The 14,205-nt window shown below is 42.8% G+C and overlaps 1 long non-coding RNA gene across 1 annotated transcript; it reads right to left on the bottom strand.

Moving 5' to 3' along the window:
- Positions 1-5,556: 5,556 nt before the first annotated feature.
- On the bottom strand, positions 5,557-8,166 carry LOC115580022 (uncharacterized). Its single transcript, XR_003983792.1, has 4 exons — positions 8,141-8,166; positions 7,950-8,018; positions 6,588-6,653; positions 5,557-5,614 (listed from the first exon to the last, which is right to left on the bottom strand). It is a non-coding gene; the product is annotated as an uncharacterized LOC115580022 (long non-coding RNA).
- Between the last annotated feature and the right edge of the window lie 6,039 nt (positions 8,167-14,205).

Genomic DNA, 14,205 nt, shown 5'->3' with positions numbered 1-14,205 from the left:
ACACTGTAAAGAACGCATTTTGTTATAGTTCCAGGCAGGAAGGAGGATTTTAATGCCAATTAATAGGGAAGGGGAGCTGAAGAGAAAGTGTATTGTAAGTGCATTAGAAGTAAAAAAGAAAAAAATAGAGAAATAGGCTCCCAATGACCGGTTTTATGCCAACAGTATACATCTGGTAAGTTAGACTAACGTGGAAGTGACAGAGGGAATTAAAAGAAAATTATTAAAACCCCAAATATGTCCAGTTAGAGAACATTTCCCCAAGCAAATGTCCAGAACATTCTTATTTCTGATTTGCGTCATAATTTATTGCCATGAAAAATATTGTATTTCCTGTGTCGTGTCCTGTGTGTCGGAGTGGATGTTTCTTAACACATGCTCTGTGTCTGCTGACTGTGGTCTCTGATGGCTGACTCTGTTGCTGTGATGAGATCTACTACAAGTTTCTGTTCTGGAGCTACTGCAAAGTTCAGTCCTTTGGCGAGGACATCCTTCTCTGGTTGGGTGAGCTCTCTGTTGGACAAGTTGTTCAACCACTCCTCTTGTATGTCCAGGTGTGCTGTGTTGTTGATGTCTTTATTTCTCCAGGTGAGAGCTTCTGTTCTATGTGAGTTGCTTCGAGTATCGCCTGTTTTAACAGGGAGAAAAAGAGGAATTGGAAAACTGATCTGTCTTTTCATAGATGCAATACTATTCTCTATGCAAAGACTTTTTCTCCTATTCTTAAGTCAACACAGGGAAGAAAACTTTAGATCAGCCTCAGAAAATGAATCCCAGTATTTTTTTTTCTCCCTTGCCTCAGAATTTAAAAGATCAAATATTTCCCAAAGAGATTTAGAGAATTTCATAATCAAATATCCACACATCTGACCAGCTGCTGCCTAAAGCTGGTATGATGGACAGTGTTGATGGTGTGTTGGTTTCTTTAAGTTACAAAAATTGTCAGAAGCAATATTCAGATGGTTGAAGCATATTGTTGCCCTCAGATGGAATGCAGGGCCACCAGATGGGTTGGTTGTTGCAGTGTTGTATTGGACTGTCATGCTGAATAAGGAGCATGAAGACAAAGTTCTTCATTTATCAGTGGATGTATAATCCCAAACTCACCAAAAGCAGAGCAGCTACACTCTGCAGACTCTCTGCATTCATAATAAACGGTCACACTGTTCATCACTACTTGTTTTTACAGATTTTACATTTAGCTTTTAGGTCATGTGCTTTTAAATGGGTCCAGGATTACCAGTCTGACATTATTTTCTGTTAGCATTTAAAAATATTTCCATGCAAATGGATTTGGTAGATGAGTGAATGAATGAATTAATAGAAACAGGAAGAAACTCTGGCTGCAGTCAGATTTTCCCACTCAAGTAGGCCACAGCAGCATTTAGTTATCTGTGGAACATGTTCTGTGATGTGTATACTGGAACCATTTCAGTCAGGTTTCAGAACACGCCACAGCACAAAGTCCACTCCCCTGGCCTCCCCCGAGGGTGACCAATCATTGGCTGTCATGGACTCAGGAAATGACTCTTTTAGACCTCTCCCATCTCCTGTGGAGTATCACAAGGTTCCATTTTAGGACCTATTCTATTTTCCCAATACGTGCTTCCTTTGCAGTCTATTTTCAAATAATACAATATCTTCTTTCACTGTTACGTGGACGACTCCCAGCTGGACCTTAGTTTACCTCACATCGATTACAGTAATTCTCTTTACATTGGAATCAGAATCAGTCAGTCAGCCCCGTCACACCTGCAGCTGGTTCAAAATGAAGCGGTACCAGGAAAAGATACCATATCTCCCCTCTCCTGGCATATCCTCACTGGCTATCAGTGAAGTACAGGATTGAATTTAAGGTTCTTTTATTTGTTTTTAAAGCACTGGATGGATTGGCAGCTGGTGACATTTCAGAGCTGCTCATCTCTACTCCATCCCCTGACTCTCAGGACCGCTGACCCCCTGCTGCTCTCCATTTCATGCACCCAGCTAAAAACCAAGGGGGGTTGAGTATTTTCATTTGTTGGTCCCAAACTGTGGAATAGTTCGTCCCAAACAGTTAAATCGGCACCGTCCATGGATACATTTAAACATGCCTATTAACACATCTCCTTGCTTTAGCCTGCATGAAGATGCCTCATCACTCTTTGGTTGTTATTGTCTTTGAATGCTCTCTCAGTATGTTTCACAGGCAGATGAATGGAGGGATTTCTCTATCTTAAGGCCTGTCCAGTTGATCAGTATTTGCTCTGTGTCTGCTTCTGACTCATAAGGATGCAAATAAATCCTAGCTGTATTCCTCCTGTCTGTCTGAGTGGCCACGGTTCATTAGCAGCCTTCTTTGAGAGGTAAGGGTGGAGAGGGAGGAGAGAGGGCAACATCTGACTGTGGCTCACCTTAAAGCACCTCACATCTATGGGACAAGATTAACCATGGAGTTATGAGGTGATAGAAGAGTTCTAACAAATTCAGTAGTACTCCACAATACCTGCAAACATGCTGTAAAGGTCCACACCAACTGAAAGCCATTATTATCCCATGATCCTATGGCTCACCACAGGCATCAAATCTGATGACAACACCACAGAACCAGCTGTTTGTTTGGGAAGATGTCACTATTTCTATAGAGGGTGTAGTAAAAGCATTAGGAGAGAGTGGTTGCAGGATTGACACTCTTGCCAGTAACACTATCCAATGTCGAGCCATGAGGTGCTTTCTCAGAGTGCATCAATTCACAACAAAGCAGGCTGTTGAAGGTGACGGGATTGGAGTGGTTTTTTCAAGTAAATATGTAAAATAGTTCAAGTGTGGAACCAACTTGTCCAGCTGCCAGAGAAAAGACTGACCAAAAACATCTCGGATGTCATCACAATATTTTTTTAGGGATAATTTGTAGTGTAATACAAATAAAACACGATCAAATCAATTTACCATGGAGAAAGGAAATCTGAAAAAATGACAAGGCTGAGAAAAGGATTGCTTCGCAGGAACATATATAATGTGACTTATAGTGAAGACAGAGGTTCTGTGTTCTCAGTTTAGAGCTGGCCTCTTATTGTTAGCAGCGGGTTTGCAGATGTAAAGTCGTCCCTGAAGGACAAGGTTCATGTCTCAGTTGTGGTCTTAGGGTTGTGTTTCAGTCCCGTGTACAGTGACATGAGCAATCGTCTGTTTAAAACATTCACTGAACAAACCTGATTTGCTTTGGTAGTCTTTGCTGAGATGTATACATGCATGGCAGCTCAGACAGAGACTCCCCTCGTTATGACCATTTTTGTGACTAATGTTTGCAAATTTACTATTTTATAATGATAAAAATGTTATTATAAATTATGATTTATTTGGCCACCCTGAGCTGTCTAACTCTAAGGCCTGATGGGAGGGGCACAACTTTGTGCAGGACACAGATATTAACAAATCAATCAGATGTGCAGCAGCATCTCACACAAGCTGAGTGGATACAACCTGCACAAATCAGGGGCTGAAGGAGAAGAAGGGCCTGTGAGAGGTTGGTGACCAAACAGATGAGCAGGCTGTTTTTAGTGAGCGATTGTGTTGAATGCCAGAGGCAACTTGACTGGTTTAAAGCTGTCTGTGCTCCGTTGTGATAAGCAGACATTGTTTGGAACTGACCCAAAACATCCGATAAACCTGAGCTCAAACCTGAAGTTACTACTCTAACCACCAATGCTGCTTCACAGTACAGGTCTCTGTTGTGCAGAGAAAAAACATACCAGAATCCACTCAGAGATGAGTCAAACTAATGCTCCCCCCTAACTCACACTGAATATTTAAGTCGTTGTTGGGATTAAAAATACAACAGTGGCACAGACTAAAATGAAAACGCTATCGAGCGTCAGCTGACTGACGAGAGAAAAGACACATCAGTCTCAGTGACTGCCAGCCTGCCAGGCTGCTGACCAGCTCTCCATCATGCTGATGAACAGCACTCCTCCTCCTCTCTGTTCTCCCTGCACAGGAGGCGTGACACCACACAAATCCTCTCCTCTGTGCACTGTTGACACACACACACACACACACACACACACAAAAGGAGGTGTGGCACTCACCATAACTTACAATGAAGGCTGACTGTCAGATGTTTCATCACAAGGCTCCTCCTGGTTCTTGAACACAGTTATCTTCTTTAAACCGCGCACTGAAAGAGATTTCAGAAGATGTTTAAGCTGTATCTATGATGATATCTGATAAATAGTCTGCAAACACTGGTGAATATAACTGTGGCTCACTAGCAACCGTCAGCTAACCACTAGCTGGGAGTGGGCCTGTGTTCCCACATTTCCTTAGGGTTAGGGTTTCCTTAACCCCTGACCCTAACCATTAAATTGAAGGGAAATGTAGGAACACAAGACCTAATTTTGAAAATGTCCCAGAAATGTGGCAACATAGGGCCTAATTTTTAGTGAAAAAAAAAAAATCTTAGAAATGTAGGACCATTGGGCTGACCCCACTAAGGGAATGGTAGAAAGTTTAAAAATGAAAAATCTGTGGGTGTGGAGTTATAAATAGCTGAGCTCTCTACATCTCTACCCTCTCCTTATCTTTGCTTGCTTGAACAGGGGAGTCCAAACTGCAGCCTGTGGCAATCTGTGGTCCAACATTAATGTATATGGCCCGTGAGTTGAAATACAGTTTGTATCATGAATGGTAGGTGTCACTTTCATTACTTATAGAAATATGCAACATACTCTCCTAAGTCAATAGACATACAGTGTATGACGGTTCCCACATTTACATATAACTATATTTCATAGACATATAACTGTTGGAGAGTACCAGTGTTGGATAAATCAGACCGGACTCGCCGTGAGACACAGTTACTGTTGGGTTAAGTGCAGGCAACAAAATACTGAGGATAGGTTCAGGACAAGATTGTGGTTTGGATTAAGATAAGTGAGCTACATTAGCAACGTAAAAGGTGTGTTTCATGTGTCACATACTTACCAAAATAACTCACTGATGACTTCTTGCTACACACTGGACATGAACAATAGTCTCCTGGGTAAAAAGTTGATTTAGTTTTTACTTCTGGCTTAGAAACGAGTTGCCTCTCTTTGAGGGATTTCGTTTCAGACAATGAAATGGTTCTGTTTGATATGAACTGTATCTCTGACACTCCATGCGCTCTGCAAACCGTTTACAAGTGTTTTAAATAGCAACTCAGCTGCAGACTTTGCTTTCACTTCTCATAGGTGCATTCACCAGTGAAAGATGGAAATCACATGGTTAACCAGTTAATGTGCTTAAAAACCTCGGACCACATAGCACTAGTAAAAGCTAGGCCGTACCGCACCTCCAACCCAAGACCCTGGATGAATGAAAACATTAGAAAACTATAAAGAGAATGTAGGAGACCTGAACGTAGGCTGAAAAACACAAACATTGAAGTTCACAGAATACAAATGAGAGAATTCTTTATTTATTATCCATTATTTATTTTAATCAAAAAAGCAAGGGTTGGGGCACTGTTGAGCTCAGTTGGTAGAGCAGCGTCCCATGTGCAGAGGCTTTGTCCTCGTTGCGGCGGCCCCAGGTTCCGCCCTTTGCCGTGTGTCTCTCCCCCTCTCTCTCATCCCGTTTCCTGTCATATCTTCAGCTGTACTATCAATAAAGCCGATAAAAGGCCCCCCAAAAAAAAAAAACAAGGGTTAGGGTTAGGGGTAGATTTGTATTTAATGCTATTAACATCAGCTGCTGCTTCTACTACCTCTGCAGCAGACTGTGAGAGGTTTTTAAATCATGTTGTTATACAGATAGACAGTATGAAATACTCCTGCGGGTTCACCTTTACCATCAGCTGACCTCCCACCCTCCACCACACTGTTGGATAAGTTCAAACCTATAACCCCTAAGGATCTGGCTGACATTGCATCCAGTATTAATATCACCAACTCTAAACTTGACATTCTTCCTCCCGACCTATTCAGGAGAATAGAGAAGAGAATTTTGGAGTGATCACCTCCTGGCTTCTCAACATTGTAAAGGCATTGCTATTCTCTGGCTTGGTCCCGGACAGGCCTCTCTTCAAGAAACCTGGTTTATACCCAAAACTGCCCCATGCTATCAAGGACCGGATGTCCTCTAACTTCCTCAAGCTGGACACAGACAAGACTTAAGTACTGGTTATTGGTTCATATCATATAATACTGTCACCCCACACCTTGGACCACTAACAACAAACACAAAACAGTCTAGAAACCTGGCCGTTGTTTTCGATCACCATCTCAACTTCTATTAACACATCGACAGTCTAGTTAGAACTTGCTATTTACAAATCACAAATATTGCCAAGGCTACCCAGAAACATTGTCGAACAACTCATCCACACTCTCATTAACTCCAGTCTACATTAATGTAATTCACAATTCACTTGTCTAATCAACACAGCAGTTGCCCACCTACAGTTAGCAAAACATACAGCAGCCAGACTCGTCAATAACTCTCAACGCAGAGAACACATCACCCCGGTCCTGGCTGAATTACACTGGCTACCAATCATTACAGAATTAAATTCAAACTGATTACCTATAAAGCCCTTAATTAATGGTCTACATTTCAGAACCACTCACCCCTTATTCTGCTCCAAGACTCCTCCGATCTGTGAACCAAATCCTGCTAACAGCACCGGGTCCAGACTGAAAACAAAGGGGGATCGTGCTGTTATGGTTGTTGCTCCAACACTGTTGAACAAACTCCCACTAAATATCCGAGCAGCCGAGTCAGGGGGATAAAAGTCCTTGCAGTGAATTTAGGGTTGGTGATGTTAAGTGCTTAATTCAGTGAGCTCTGTGTGCACACTGACTGAGGCTCAAGGTTGCTTTTTATTTTCATTCTAAGTGGAAGGGAAGCAGCAAAATCCATATTTTCTGTTGAAGGTTTGAAGGTCACACTGAGGAGGCAGAGCTGCTTACATAGCAATAACAGTCCAGTTTATGACTGTCTCCACACAGTAAAGTGCTGATGTACCAGGGGGAGCAGGGGATAGGTGGGGCCCATTAAAGCAACATGAAATTAGCTGTTCAGCTATATTTGGTGGACCGGTGTCTCTGCTCCCTCAGGTATGATTAAGAAGACTTAACACAACTACAGCAGCCTCTGTAAGCAAAGGAAATGGCAGGAAATGCAGTTTGCTGTCAAAAGAGTGTATTAAACATATATATGGGCAGGTGTGGTCATTAAGCTTTATTTGCATTTATTTTCTTGTATGAAACGAGGCCATGCACACTTGAGGAGCTGGTCGATCACAATGGACCGGGAGAAGACTCAACATTCTGATGACTTTGAAAAAACAACAAAACACAAGTGAATGAACACAGGGTGGGTGGATTCTGTCGGTCAGTGGCAGGCCGAGCCACAACACCATAGAGGTTTTCTGGCAAGGCTTCAGTTCAGATAGTCTTCTGAGATCAACAGTATCCACGACAAGACACTGTCCGGGACCCAAAGATTTCTAGTCCCCCCAAAAATGACAAAGGAACCATGTGTGTTGATAATAAGGTCATTTTTAAATGAGATCACGCTCAGAATTTTTGTCAGTTTTGTTGTTATGGGTTGATCCCTGTAATAATAGATCAGGTACCCATAAACAAATCAGTACATCACAATGATTATTCAATAACTGCACTGTTAAAAATGACCACAAGATGGCAAAGTGACCGGCTGCACCACTGACTCACTGCAGCCCAGCTGGGTTCAGTGTGTGTCCAGTGATATTAAGGAGGCGAAATGAACATGACATTGTTCAGGTCGTCAATGAAGTGATTTGGGGAGAAACTGCCTGGCAGCCATTAATAGTGCCAGGATGTTCGCCTCAGTAATGGCTGCCAGTGTGTGTCTGTTTTTATCGTCCAAACATCACACACACGAAACAGACACTGACATGCACAGACGCACAAACACAGTCATAGCTAAACACACACACACACACTCACATAGTTGCATTTTGTGAGGTGCCATCTGGGGAGTAAGCTCACCAGGGGATCGTGCCGAATGACTCCTCCCTGCAACATTTGGGTGGAATGATTAATTGCCCTCATCAGTTAAAGCAGCTCTTTAAAGAACACAGCACACCAATTTTCTGCAAAGAGGGAAACCAAACAAAATATTCATTAACCTCACTCACCACCGCCTGCCTTCTGCCTTCCTCTCTCTCCTTCTGTCCACACACACACACACACACACACACACACACACACACACACACACACACACACACACACACACACACTCTTTCTCATGGCACTGAGACAGGTCTATTACTGGCAGGCTCATTCTGTTTGTTTCTTGTACAGTCTGCAAAATAAAGTCAGTGTTCTTGTCCTCCAGGTAACCTCAGCAGTTATGCAAGTTCCAGAGAATGAAGTCCAAAGATTCCCTCCCTGATTTTTCGAAACATAGTCGGGATACTGACAACAGGATCACTCTTTAAAAGAAGAAGTTGTTAGTCTGTGTGTGTTTGGCTGCAGAACGATGACTCAGATTTGTTTTTCTGCTGATGAAGAATATGCCTTTGTCCTCAAATGAGGAGCTATGAGTGTGTCCTATACAGGGTGAAGCTATTGTTGGTGTAGTGCTCAGAAAAGCAGAGCTTATTGTGAAAAGCCTGTCTTGATTGAGACTAACAACCTGAACCAGGGTTAATCTGTTTCATCAAGCCGCCACAAAGCTGTTTGTCATTTTATGTTAATGTTATATGAGTACAGACATAAGGAGATAGCAACACAGAGGATAACAATGATCCAGCCCAGGGTCTGACTATCCAGATCTGGGAGAGAGATGTTCCCAGAGGCCCGTGGTCCATCAGAAGGGAGCCTGAAACGAGAGGAGGAGGAGGAGGAGCCAGAGGAGGAGGCAAAAGCTATAGACGACACAGCTTGCAGCTTGACCAAAATTGGAGAAATGCAATGTTATCAGGAATAAACTGATAAGGCAGAACAACATGGATTCTAGCACTACAGCTACAAGAGAGTCATTGACACCTAGCACGACCCACTGAAGAAGCTAGCAATCGGAGTCAAGACTGTCAGCAGGGAGGTTATTTCCAGTGGAAGGGGGCGCAATGGGGAAAAGGGTTCTGCAGTTGTCAGGGGCTACCAGGAAACAAATGGGTTTGATAATGATATCTTGATTCATTTTAACCAATGCACACCTAAAATAGAAAAGGAAAGTTATGGAAAAACGTTTGAAACATACAGTTTGTGTCTAAATGGTAACAGTAAGACTGCACATTGACCAATCTGTGCATCAGTATGTCCTGTGTGTGACCACTGCTCCATCCTCCATCTCTCTCCTGACTGTCGGGGCCTCGTCCTCATCTTCATCTTCATCCTCATCCTCATGGTTTGGGTCTACATCATTGTCCTCCAGGAGACAGAGCTTCTCCCTCTCTCCCTCATTTACATGGTGCTCTCTCTTTCTCTCCCTCCGTGTGTTTGTTTGTCTCTCTTCCTTCTGGGTCCATATTCCTCACAAATATTTTTAGTCTTCAGTCTGTAATTTTATTATGATAATTTGCATTTGCTATTTTTTTTCCACTGCAGTGACTGAGGCAGAGGAAATATTCTGGAGACGTGGACGTAACTCAGGGTGAATCTGTGGAGTGAAAATGAAACTTAGGGCATAGTCCACTGAGACATGTTTTTGTTTTCTAGAAACGTTTCCATGATCAAGGTTGAGTGGTCATCATGATACGTGCTCATTGTGAGTTGGCATCCCAGGAAACAAAAGGTACAACTGAATCAGAGAAGTCGAGGGACAACACTGTCTAACAGGACTTAGAGGAAAGAAAAGGTCAAAATGTAAAATCAGTGTACAATGTGGTTGTTTTCAGCCCTTTAGCTGATTCACCTCAGCCTCAGACATACAAAGAGGAGGAGCAGAGGCCAGGTCGCCTTTGCCTCCATCTTTTCACACCAGAACAGAAGTGTTGGTTCTGGCATCTAGGTCAGCCAGCCAGATGGCCATTCATCACCGCGGTCTGTCTGCCTACAAGCCACACAGCATCTTGGATTTATAATTACTACCTATTATTCAGAGCATTTATTTGCATTGCATAGTCATTACGATTACGATTTTACCACGAAAACTTGCCTTGAGCCACTCTGTCAGAAATGGAAAAGAAACCTGTTAACCGCCCAACTCATCAACTCATGATCCTGTGTTGTCTTCCTCCACGTTAAATGCAAACACCTCCAGTACATGTTAGTGCCAGTAACAATGAAAACTTCCATATGGAGATTATAGATTATAGAGCGTAAATACACTGAAGGTCAGATTTAATGATGCTTTGGAATCACAGTTTGGTTTCATTTCAGTGCCATGTTTCACTTTGCCTATTGTATGAAGGGGGTTGTACAAATGACAGAAGACTTGTGTATTCCCGCCCCAGTTACCAGAATAAATAAAACAAAAAGTAAGTTAAACTGGACATTTCTTTATGTTTCAACTTTATGTTTTTTTGGGTTCAATTTTCCATTACTGTCTTGCCACAACGCTGTGCTAATGCTCTGCTTCCGTTTAGGCACAACAACAGTTTGGTTAGGATTAGGAAAACGTCATGGGTGGGTTTAAAACACCTGTTTTCATTGCCTGATAGAGAAAATGTTGGTTGTCACAAAGACGTGTCCTTTTAAGTTCAACATAAAAAATATCCAGCCTTGTTGGATGTAATAACGCTGTAATGTGAACATGATTTGCCCCATTCAGTCCAAATGTCAACCTTGGACATATCGTGGTTTGACGAAATGTTTACTGCTAACATTGCATCTGGGTGGCTGTGATGACATTTCTACAGGATTTGCTAAAGTCAGTCAGTATGTTTACATGCACAGCTTAGTCAGATTACAGCCATAGTTGGAATATGCTACTCAATCAGACAACTGCAATTGTCCGAGTATACATGCTGGTGAGGAAAATCGGATTAGTGGCCAGAGCATGTCATACCCCGCTACGCTAGGTGGCGCTGTACCCATTTCAACTAGTGGTAATAGAGCCACCTCCAGCTGACCTCGTTACGTCACCAGCAACAACAAACTCTGACTCGGCATTCAAGAAAGATGGCGTATGAGGAGCGAGACAAAGCTACAATTTTGTACATTACGTATATAGTGTACATGAGAATTACACAAACTAGATGCACAATGGCGCTCTTGCTTGTGGTTATTTCGGGGGAAAGACACCGCCACCATCCTTCTACTTCCGGCTCACGGCCCCGGGAAAAAAATCTTGTGCCTGCGCAGAACGCAAAATCCAATCCGATCTGATGGAACGTATAGATGCAGGAGTGATGCGACTATCAATCGAATAATCTGAGTGTCATGTAAACACACTGACTTTTGATGAAACAACCCATCACTGAAAAGCAGCTGTAACATCAGTACGTTCAGCATTTACAATATCTAGAACACACTATGATGTGGTGTAAGGGTTTTTAGTGTTAGTAAATATATTTGTCACAAATATCACTTGTGAAGCAGCCATGGTAAACAGTTGGGAATACACTGCAGAGCCTTCTCTGTGTTGTGGGCCCAACACAACAAAACAGTAGTTAGACCCTGTAGACTTGCCGGCAAGTCATTGCCTCCTTTTTAGAAAAATAACAGAAGAGGCTGTACTTTCTACGAAAACTTCGAAAGGCTAAATCCCGGAGAGGAATCCTGGTCAACTTTTACAGGGAAGCAATAGAAAACATCCTGACTGGAAACATCACTAATCAGCATGGTTCATCACGGCCCAGGACAGGAAGGCTCTACAGCACATGATTCAAACCACCAGAACATCACTGGTACCATCTACAGAGCGTCAGTGACATCAGTGAAGTGAGATGTCTGCATAGAAGCCAAAGACCTCTCCAACTCTTTGTTGTAGAATTACTAATTAGTGAACCTTGAACTCTCACACTCAAACACAGCTTGGTCCTGATAACCAGTGCTTTTCTTTAGTAAGACAGGTCTGAACAGGTGATTCAGCAGAAGTTTAGTGAGGCTGCTAGCTCGTAGCTATTAGTAAGACTGATCTGAAAGATAAACAGTAATAAATGTGGAGGAGTTCATGTGAAGTTTCCTATTTAAGGCATTTAAGGCCAGCCAGTGTAGGTTAGTCCAAGCTGTGGATATACAATGTATATGAATGGCCCCGTCATGAGACCAAGTACCTGCTCTGTACTTGGGTGAGTGAAAGATTTAAAGCAGCTGAAAGCTACGTGAGGTCGGGGCTGGAGAATGGTGTCAACTGGGCATTTCTAACAGCACAGCACGATATGCACAGCAGGGCCCATTTCAAACGACTCCATGGGAATACTCTGCAAACTCTTAGCACAAACTTTTACTGTGTGTTGATAACTATAATACACAATATTCACACAGAGGCCAATGTTCCTCTGACCACATGCTCAGGGTGTGATGCTCAAATGTGGCAGTGCTGTATTCTAGGTTGTTAGTTGTGTAAAAGTAGGGAATCTCATTAAACAGTTTCATGATTGAAAATAAAGGAAAGCAAAGATCCAGAGGGACAATGGGATGTATTTCAAGGTAAAACAGTATATCTGATAAGCTATCAGCTAACATCGGCATCCAACTATCTTCTGGAGAACATAGCTGTTTGATAGTGTGGCCCACTGTGATAGAAACAGGTGCAGATTAATGCCCATCTTGGACACACTAAGCCTGGAAATACAACACACTGGATGTAATCAAGCCTGCAATTTGACGTAACATAACATAACTCAACAACATTGTGAACATCACACAGAGATATGTATTTCAGTGAGCATGTCACATAACATTACCAACTTAACCGGTCCATTCTGAGGCAAGGTAAGACAGTTAATGTTACACTGCCAGCTTGACTAACATCCCTGATGGTCAGAGTCTTTGTTGTATTCACTTCACAGCCTGGAACACAGCGGTATGACATTAAACCCTCTTGATAACAGCATGCGAGCTTCCCATCCTGAGCATGACGCCTGATAACTGTAATCATACTTAATGACATATACTGTATACCCCCAACTTCACATGACCTAACTTAACCTCAGAAAAAATAGATCTAACTATAATGAAATAACTGTAGTAAAGGCTCTTATTTATGTATCACACTCTCTTCTTACCTACCTCACTTCCTTCAAGTCACTTCCTTTCATTTCATTTTCTCATCACTCATTGTTTCTTTTGTCACACCTCGTTTACTCGCTTAAGTTCACTTGAATCAGCACTATTTGATGCTGTTTCTCAGTTCAGGGACTGCATTCTTCAAAGGACCTGGCCTTTGTGGTCTTTGAAGGCGAGTCCTTCAGAGAGACCTTGTTAACCTCGTCAGCCGTTGTTAAATGTGACAATCTAGCCTTTGGAGCATTTCCTGGTTGCATCATCAGATGTTTTACCCTTATGTCACGATTTCTGCTGCCCAGGTCGGCGGAAGTGACGATCTAAGTCACGTGATGTCGCCATTTTCTCTCTTTCTTTCTTCTTTTTCGGGCGTGCAAAGAATCTTGGGATATGTGAGGCCACGAAGGATCGTAGCGGGGCATCCTCCAAGAAGAGGGAAAAGAAGGAGCCTTTGAATCTGTGCAGCCTTTGCACAGCGTTGTGATGTGATTGGCCTTCAAATGCTCCTCTGAAGGATGCAGACCCTAAACTGAGACACAGCACAAGTCTTGCACACCTGTTCATTCAGTCACTTGCTGTGTCTCAGTTCAGGGGCTGCATCCTTCGGAGGAGCATTTGAAGGCCAATTACGTAACAACGCCACGAGAAGTCTGTCCCAATCCGAAGGGTCCTCCAGATGCAGCCCACAAACGCTCCTTCTTTTCCCTCTTTTTGGAGGATGCACCGCTACAATCCTTCGTCTGCATGCCCGAAAAGAAGAAAGAAAGAAAGATAGAAAATGTCGACATCACGTGGCGTAGATCGTCACTTTCCTGGGCCTGGGCAGCAGAAATCGTGACAAAAGGGTAAAACATCTGGTTGACGCAACCAGGAAATGCTCCAAAGGCTAGACCGTCCCATTTAACAACGGCTGACGAGGTTAACAAGGTCTCTGAAGGACTCGCCTTCAGAGACCACAAAGGCCGAGTCCTTCAGAGGATGCACACCCTGAATTGAGACACAGCAATTGTTCACCTTCACATGGCGGTGACCATCTTGGTACGGAGTTTCTAACACTTAGAAAGTTTTACTCTTAAGTTTAATT

This window comes from Sparus aurata, chromosome 4 (genome assembly GCF_900880675.1).
Source record: "Sparus aurata chromosome 4, fSpaAur1.1, whole genome shotgun sequence".
Lineage (NCBI taxonomy): Eukaryota > Metazoa > Chordata > Actinopteri > Spariformes > Sparidae > Sparus > Sparus aurata.
Note: the sequence above shows the minus strand (reverse complement) of the source record. Positions and strands in the feature narration are given on the sequence as shown.